Raw genomic sequence first — 8970 nt, 5'->3', positions numbered from 1 at the left:
TTTTCACCGTTAACTCTTTATTCATCTAAACATTCTGGTTCATGATTTGAATTAGGAGGTGTATTTTTATCGTCGGTGCTACTAAAGCACTATGTTTGTTCCATTGGTTCAGCGTCACTTAAACTGTGGTTGTAGTTGTGTTCCAAAGTTTCATCGTCATTGTTGCTATATCAATGTTGCTTTGTTCAAAAGTAACTAAGTAAGCAAGCTTGACCTTGCAAATTTAAAGATTCAGATATTAAGGTGGGAGTCTCCCAAATGTTAAAAGCTTACCTTGTAAAATTCGCGAGAAAAGTGCATGTTTTTGTCTTGTAAAACATAGCTCGATGTTTATGTGTGCTTATACATGAAGCTGAATTCTAACAGTGTTTCCCTATGAAAAAAGTGTAGATAAATTAATTGTTGATACATATGTTTTAACATATAAATGAAAACGCATTTTATCATCTAATAGTTAAAACTAACGTTTAGAGGCTTGATTTGCAGAAGGAGGTGGCTTCAGCGGAAGTAGAGCATGTCTTTTGTGCTGTTATGGAATATTGAAGTAGTCTCAGATTTGGTTTACGAACCTAAATAAAACAAAAGAATGTAATAAAGTTCATGAGCAAAGAGATTTTGTGAAATGATTTTCTCATTAATTCCCCTAACAAACTTTACAATGTTTATCTATATACAGTCATTTACAGTAAACCGGAACTAATCTAAACTCGAAATCTAATCTATTAAGCTTAACCAAAACATATTAAACCAGCTTAATTATTCACTCCTAATACCCCCCCCCCCTCAAGATGGAAGTGAGTAGATATTGATAACTCCCATCTTGCGAATATTATCTCTGAAAGGAGCTGGATGAAGAGCCTTTGTTAAAATATCAGCCAACTGATTGTCTGTACGCACAAACATAGTCTTGAGAACGCCATCTTCGATTGATTCTCTAACCTTGTGGCAGTCAAACTCTATATGTTTTGTGCGTTCATGATAAACGAAATGGTTAGCAATGTGAAGAGTTGCGGTGTTGTCACCATACAAATAGGCTGGATAAGTGAAAGGAATCCGCAATGCCTTCAAAATGTATGTGAACCAGAGCAACTCCTTGGTAGCTTTGCTCATCGCTCTGTATTCAGATTCTGCAGAGCTCATCGAGACCATCTGTTGTTTCTTAGATTTCCAAGATATCAATGATTGACCAAGGAAGATCGCAAAACCTGTCACCGACCTTCTACTGTCTGGACAAGCACCCCAGTCTGCGTCAGAAAACCCACAAATAGAGAAGTCATTGTCCTTACCATAGAAAAGTCCTTGACCAATGGTCCCTTTCAAGTAACGCATGATCTTGTGAGCAGCTTGAAGATGAAACTTCCGTGGAGCCGAACAATATTGTGCCAATTTGCCCACGGCAAAACAAATATCCGGTCTCGTAACGGTCAAATATTGTAATTTGCCAATCAATCTCCTATACTGCTTAGCATCAGGAATAAGTGCACTCTCAGCAGTAGATAAAAGTATAGGAATTGGTGAAGTATCGAGAGAGTCAGAAGGTGGTTCAATCTCCTCGAGTACCACCTTAGATTTCTTCTTAAACAATCCTGTTAACGACATCTGCTGATCAGGCTTCATTGGAATAGGAGAAGGCTTGCAGTCCGAGAAACCAGTTTCTTCCAATAGATCAAGAACGTACTTCCTCTGAGAAAGAGTAATACCTGCATCACTTCGAGCAATTTCAATACCAAGGAAGAACTTTGGAGGACCAAGATCCCTTAACTGAAAGTGAGAACTCAACTGATCGCGCAAATGACCAGCAGCTACAGCATCTATACTAGCAATTAAGATGTCGTCAACATACACCAAGACAACAAGAAATTGATCACCCGTCTCCTTGACAAACAGAGTGTGATCACCATGACATGTTTCAAAACCAAGACCTTTCAAAGTAGCCTTGAATTTAAGAAACCACTGTTGAGATGCTTGTTTTAATCCATATATGGACTTATGCAAGCGACATACAGCAGTAGGAGAGACTGTTTCTCCTTGAATTTCAGCATAACCTGGTGGCAACTTCATGTATATTTCCTCATCGAGGTCACCATTCAAAAATGCATTAGAGATGTCTAACTGATGTAAAGACCACTGCATTTTAGGTGCGAGAGAAAGAACCATCTTTACCGTTGCCATCTTCACAACGGGTGAAAAAGTTTCAACAAAGTCAATTCCCTCTCATTGAGTATACCCCTTTGCCACCAAGCGAGCCTTGTATCGTTCAATACTTCCATCTGCATGATACTTGATTGTAAACAACCATTTACAACCTGCAGCAACCTTACCTGGAGGTAATTCACCAACACTCCACGTCTGAGTCCTTACAAAAGCACCAATCTCCTTTCCCACAGCATCAACCCATACCTTGTCCAGCCGAGCCTCTGAATAGTTTTTAGGAATTTTTGACTTTGCAATGGCATAAATAAAAGCACAGAAAGGCTGAGATAGATTTGAATAAGAAATATAATTTGCCAATGGATAAGGAGATGTGTTTGTAGGCTTAGTTATAGTAGGAGTATTATTATAGCAATGAAAGTCCTGCAAATGGGAAGGCAGTTTTCTCTGCCGAGTTGGTTTAGGTTCAAAAGGAACAGAAACCATGGAGGATGTCTCATCGATGGTATGAGAAGCATCAGAAGATGATTGCACTAGAGGCAAATGTTCATCATTGATTTATGCAGGGAGAGAAACATGAGGAAAGAAAGTCTTTGCATCATCTGAGATAGTAGATGATGCAGAAGGAAAGATATCCTCATAAAAAATGACATACCTTGAAATAGAAACTGAGTATGTCTCTATATCTAGTAGCTTATAACCTTTGTAACCTGATGGATAGCCTAAGAATATACAAGCTCTAGCCCTAGGTTCAAATTTGTTTCTAGACTTAGAGGATGTACTACAATAACAAATGTTGATGCTTTCTTTAATACACAATTGCCCCAATACTCTAGAGGAACACCTGACTGTAATGAAAACAAAATCTCTTCTTGAGAGGTTGCTTATGTTAACATCTTTGCTTCATGTAATGTTTAAAAAATATTATATTTAGTTATACAATAGAGACTACCATGTAATGTCAGTGATACATAACTTTTTCATATGGTATTTGTTTTGCAGTAGATAGGTGTATGTTTGCCAGTGTTAGGTAATTTCCATCATTCCTAGCAGGAAAGTTGGTAATGTCTCTAAAACTCTATTAAATGTTGAAGTAAGAGGAACAAATCCATTAGACTGATTATTATGACTAGGGGAGTGGAACTTGGAAGTATTCGTGTCCGCTTTCGTTGAATTGAAACATATTAAAAATCTATAAGAGAGTTTAGCTTTATTAGTAATTAAACTTGTAATATTGTGTTTCTTGGTGTTAGTGTTATGAGCTGCGGTGATGAGCCGTATTTATAGAGTTTAGAGCAGACAATAGAGTTTAATTTGAGAGAAGAGATAATCTTGTAGATCAAGCTAATAATATCTTGAAGATCTAAGATTTGCGGAATGTGTGAGTAGGATTTAGGATGATTATAAGGAATATGCTTCTAATATCTCAGTGGATTGAATGCAAGAACCGTTTAAGTTTTTTCTTTGATTCGATAAGGAATTTGCTGATATGGTTGGTTCCTAATTCTCCGTGAATCATAATTTATGATGATAAATAAGCATATTTATCCCCGAAATTATTTACTCAATTTGTTCAAAGGTCGCTGTAGAATTATCTGTTTGGAAACAATTATATGGTAAACAGGATCCGAATAAGGTTACTCCTATGACTAAGGATCCGCGTCCCGTTGCTCTATTTAGCTTACCACTTTATCCTCATTGTTTTTTTCCTTCTTCGTTTGTTTTTTTTAAGCGCAAGGGTATCATATGGAATTTTTGTAAAGCTTTTTTTTTTTTCCTACTTTTGTACTCCCCAATTAATAGTATAGATATATAAATATATGCAGTATTTAAAATGCATCATTTCAACAATGAAAAAGACATGTAGTTCACCTTTTTGTTTTATTTTCAGTTGTGTTAAGTACTGCTTATAGTCTGCTTTGAACCCTTTCACTATATTAGTGACTCAACTTAGGCATGCATAAAGCCTGCCCTGTGGTTGAAATCAATTATCCCTCATATCATATCCAAAGTTGGTTCAATTTATGCACCTCTTCCTAAGTCTTAGTCAGTCTACACAACTCATAATCTATAAAGCCTCTGGCTATACTATATTCCCTAATTTTCATCGTTTTATACTAAAAATTTAGGATTTGAACCATGATGTGTTGAATACTTATCTCTCCATGTTACTATATAAATCCAAATCCATGCCCACAAAGATACTCATAACAAAAATGTGAAGTGACATTCTCAATTTTTGCATCATACATGATTATTGTGTTATTGCATTGTACTTGATGGCTTGGGAGTTTAAATCCTGACAGTTCTGTTTCTCTCTAAGCATCCAGCGGCGACAAACATCTATTACTGAAGAGAAGAGAAGCGTGATCCTTGTAGAAAAGAATTAGGGCTCTTTGGTTTAATTTAATTAAACCAGAAAATAACTAAACCAATAATTAATTAAACCATTCTTTTGGTTAATCAATAAACCGATCAAGTTAATAAACCAACAGTGATTAAACCAAATCCACTTCAATTCCCAATATAAAAATCCAATATTCATATTTTTCAGGACACGGGCGTTACAAATTTAGCCTCGTTTAGCTTCCACATTATTTTCTTCGTTGACCGGATATTAGTTTTTCCGATTTACTCTTGGATAGAGTATCTTCAAGCTTTTGTTATCCTGACAGTCCTATGACAATGGTAGAAACATTGGTTCCATCATTAATAATACACCAATTCTTAGAAGAAGATCTAAGTAGCCTTTCTTCTAAAACCAAGTTTCTCCTTTGTCGTGCATCAAGGTTGCTGGAGGAAGAGACCTTGTGTTTGGGGCATAAAAGGAGGAGAAGGGAGATCCATCTTCTTCATGTGTGAGGGGAAGGATGAGATCTTGTATGGTGGATTGGGAGAGTAAAAGAGGCTCTCTCATGGTTGTTATCGAGGTAAGTCGTGTTGTTTGATGTTTAGTCAATAAGGGAATCGATAGTTATTAAGGATTAGGGTTTTGTGGCGAAAAGGAGCTTGAAGGAAGGTTCTGATTGTGGTTGATGTCGTTTAACACTATGGTGGTGTCGGTCGACACCAACACTTACATATGGACAGCACGGACTAGTCCAGGATGGCTACTTCAGAGCAACATTTGGAGGGTGAAACGGAGTCTGATTTGGCTGAAATATGGTGGGGAGCTTCCTAGTACTACATGCTCCATATCCAACGATGAATTTGTGGAATGAACGGTTAGTTAGTATTTTAATCAGAAGTTAATATTGACTTTTTCATGGTTGTGTTGTGGCAATGTTGTGATGTCAAGCGATACCAACATTTGGTCATGTGTTAGGGTCGTAGGAGAACGGCTGGAATTAGGATTCATCAATGGAGGATCAACGGAGGTGATGCCGAGGGCGTCAGTGTCATCAACACTAGGAGGGTGTCGATTGACACCATTTGTGTTGGATTGCAAGTTGTGCGTTGGGTGACGATCGAAACCAGGTGGAGGTGTCGATCGACACTGGAGGAGTTTATGGTGAATTGGAGTATTCGTGGGGGAGTATTATTTGTGGCTGGACGAAATCAAATATTTTAGCCCACCTCTCTTGTTACTCGGTCGGTAGGGTTGGTTGGCTGTGCAACTCAGTAACTAGATGAGGTGGTGTTTGGTGTATTTGTGGGAGTTTTTGTAGGGAGCGATTTCTACGTCGGTTGTCTCGTCGGAGTTATAGGGTTCCAGTGAGATCGTGTCCCCTGGATCTTGTGCGAGGATTGGGAATCTGGGTGTGGTCGTTTTAAAACTAAAGCTAAAATAGGTTAAATAATGATGTTATCAAGGACAAAACATAGGGAAATATCATGTGGTGATTTAAAGTCTCTTGGACGTAGCAAACTGACCGTCAGATATGGATGGACTTACGGGCCTAGAGAAAGGACATGATGCCCGTTAAAGAAGATGGACCCATTGGCTGGTAGTGTACATGGGCCCACTAAGAAAGGTGACGGTCAAAGCGTTACACAAACTTACAATTTCTAACGCCCGCGAACCAAATTTATGGTGTGGGTGTCAGTCAACACCAATGATGGTGACCATTAATCTGGTTAAGGTTCGGACTACTTCTGATTCTCTGGTTTGGCACGGCTGATTGGGAAAACCCTAGGGCTCTTGTATAAAAGGAAGCTCGCCCTATAGTGTCTGGTTAGTCGTTTGTCGCTTCTGTGAGTTGAGAGAAAGAGGATTCTCTGTGAGATCGTTCTGTGAGAAAAAGGGAATGTTTTGTGCCAGTTTTTGGTGTGTTCTGAACGTTGGGAAGGAGATCTAAGTGTGGGTGACGTGTTGAGGTTACTGTGAGGCTTGGATCTTGCGGTTCTTCGTCCTAATCTCTTTTTAAATCAATGTTAGTGTGTGACCATGGCTTATCTGAGCAGTTAGGATTTGTGTGATTTGATTTGGTTATTATGTGATTGATGCCTTGTTGTTTCTGTGCTTTTATGGTGTTGTGTGACCTTTTGTGGCCATGATTTGGATGTGTCATTGTGGGAGTGATATAGTGGAGTTTTGGGGTTGAATAATGGAGGAGATCGGCGTCGAAGGTATTGCAGGGTTGGGGTGTTGGGTGTAGATCGACACCATCAATTGGTCGTGATGGGATGTCACAATGGGTTTCGACCAACACTAGGTGGAGGTGTCAATCGACATCAAGGCAGAAGTAATGTTGTTTGGTGGTGGTGTGGACTGACACGAGCTGTTTTGGTTCATGATTGTCTGGTTTGGCGGTTTTTGTGTTGTTTTCTTGTGTATGATCTTAATTGTTTTTGTGTATAGCCTAGGAGATGGGAGGATCGCCTCACTAAGTATTTATGATAATACTTACACATCTCCTTGCTTGTGGTGCATGTAAATTGTGACATGGAAGCATGACGATGAGGAGGAGGATGGTATAGGGTCTCGACTGTTGTGTTGTGGTTAAATTTTTTTATTTGATTGTGGTTCAGATATGTTATTTATGTTGGTATCGAAGTTTAGAATCATGTTAGGTTGCTGATTTTTAATGGTTGTAATTGATATTGTATTTATATTGGTTTATTATGTTTCTGTTGTTTATATTGGTTGTTGTTGGTGTAATGATGATTTGTTGGTTAGTTAGTTTAATTAAGTATAATGGTGTGCTTAATTTCACTATTCCAACGGTATTTCGCGGGAGATTAACAGTACTTCAAAAAAGAATATAGAGTAATGAAAACTTTTAGAGAATCTAAATACATAAGTTTAAAATATTTATATGATAACTGGTGGTAATTGTGAATAAGGTTTTCTACTCCTTCTCTTTTTTTTTTTGTCAACAAAACATTAATTAGAAGAGAACTCCAAGGTTGGTAGCCCAAAACGGAGGCAATCGTCTTTCTAACTTGAAAAACGTGGGATTTTAGATAGGGTTAAGAACAGAAAAGACTCCCAGAGCACATTGAAATCATCTAGTTGGTACGAAAAAGCCGGCAAATCTTCAGGGATCTAAACCATCGCAACTAGCTCTGCACAATCCGTCTCGAAGCTCTGACAAAAAACTTCGCTAGAAAGGATACTCTCCATGTCCCAAATCAGTGTTTCTAATTCTGAATGAAAGGGGGGGGGGGAGGGTGGGAGAAGGAATTTATCGAAGACTTTGCTCCCAACAGTAAGGTCTCATCTTCACTATTACAACACCACCATCCCAAACTTAAATTTAAGTTTGTTGCTTTCCAAGAGCAATCTATCTGACAACGAGGTAAATGACAATTGATTTCCAAAGAGTCTAAGGTCCCTGAGGAGTCCTCCGACAATGATTGCGTCTTCTCCCATAGTAAATTTTCACACAAAGCCTATTTAATAATATCATATGGCTCTAGCTCTGTTCTTTGAACTTTTTTTTTATTCATGTCTTTCCAAAGTGCCATAAGATCCATGGTAACTGTAGATGTTTTTCCCGTTCTCCCGATTGAGGTGATCACCTCCAGAAAAAAAAAATCTAAGTTTGCATACACTGAATCATGGGGAAAACCCCCTGGTATTCCCTTGGTCTTATCGGAACCGAAGATAACTCCCAAATTTTACGCAAACATGTACACACAAAGAGAGCATGGTTAATTGTCTCGATAGTGGAATCACATATTTTTCACTGAGTGTCACATTGTACGCCTTGGTGAGCTAAGCAGTCCGTCACAAGGAGGGAACTAGATGCAATTTGCCTTAATTTGTGGTGCAACGAGAATTTTCCATGCATGAGCTCTTACAGCTGTATAAGTTGGGCCAAACTCTATTTCGTCAACCATTTCCCGTGCTAGCCTATAACCTGATTTAACGGAATATTTCCTAGATTTGGTATAGTGCCATACCAACCGATCTGGCTTGAAAGACTTACTAACCGCAAAACTCTGAATAATCTGAATACCCTCCGGTTCTAAAAATACCTGAAGGATAGGCAAACACCATTCCTTAGTGACCGAATTGAATTGATTAGCCATTAAATTTGGTCCCAATAACCTACCCCTACCATTTTGTTGATCACCCATTCGTCAGGTATCTAAGGATGTCGCCAAACAGAAATATTAAACCCAGATCCTATCTTCCATCTCTTTCCACTGAACTTTTGTTAGAATATATACTTTTCCAACCAAACGATAAAAAATGCGGCTTTGGCCATTAAAGTGTGATTGTTCCTAAAATACCTGCCTTTCAACACCCGGACCAATATGGAATTTGGATATTGAATTAAACGCTGATACTGCTAAGCTAGCATCACATTGTTATTTTCTACTTCTTATTTTTACATACAAATTCAATATATTAAGAACTTGCATTACAAA

This window comes from Camelina sativa, chromosome 10 (assembly GCF_030686135.1).
Source record: "Camelina sativa cultivar CO46 ecotype springtype chromosome 10, ASM3068613v1".
NCBI classification, from domain to species: domain Eukaryota; kingdom Viridiplantae; phylum Streptophyta; class Magnoliopsida; order Brassicales; family Brassicaceae; genus Camelina; species Camelina sativa.
This window is presented reverse-complemented; position numbering follows the sequence as displayed.